A 306-nucleotide genomic window follows, 5' to 3' on the forward strand; every position below is an offset into this window, starting at 1 on the left:
GAGGGGATCGGCCTGGGTGAGTGCGGGCCGCCCGCTCGGCTGGGGGGGATCCCCCCCCCGCCTTCCCTTCTCCTCGGGCCTGGCGGCAGCCGCCGAGCAGCGCTAGGCCCGGCCCGGGGGTGGGTGACGGAGGGAACGGGGCAGAGCCGCCTCCCGGCCTGGAAGGGAGCGGGGCGGGGGGGTGGGGAGCGCCGTGCCGGGCCCGCAGCCCCCCCCGGGGGAACGGGGTGCGGGCCAGGCACCCCCCGGGGCTGAGGGGGTGCAGCCTGCGGAGCCCCCGGGCGGGAGGAGGGGAGCGGGCGGGGG

The 306-nt window shown here is 82.4% G+C and overlaps 1 protein-coding gene across 1 annotated transcript in view; it reads left to right on the top strand.

The window, feature by feature from the left end:
• Window positions 1-306, top strand: part of ZNF652 (zinc finger protein 652) — a 26,620-nt gene continuing 26,314 nt past the window's right edge. The window contains exon 1 of the mRNA XM_014959003.1: window positions 1-16. The gene's annotated coding sequence lies outside the window, so the exon portion shown is untranslated. The remainder of the gene's footprint in view (window positions 17-306) is intronic.

This window comes from Calidris pugnax, unplaced genomic scaffold (assembly GCF_001431845.1).
Source record: "Calidris pugnax isolate Ruff unplaced genomic scaffold, ASM143184v1 scaffold335, whole genome shotgun sequence".
NCBI classification, from domain to species: Eukaryota; Metazoa; Chordata; class Aves; order Charadriiformes; family Scolopacidae; genus Calidris; species Calidris pugnax.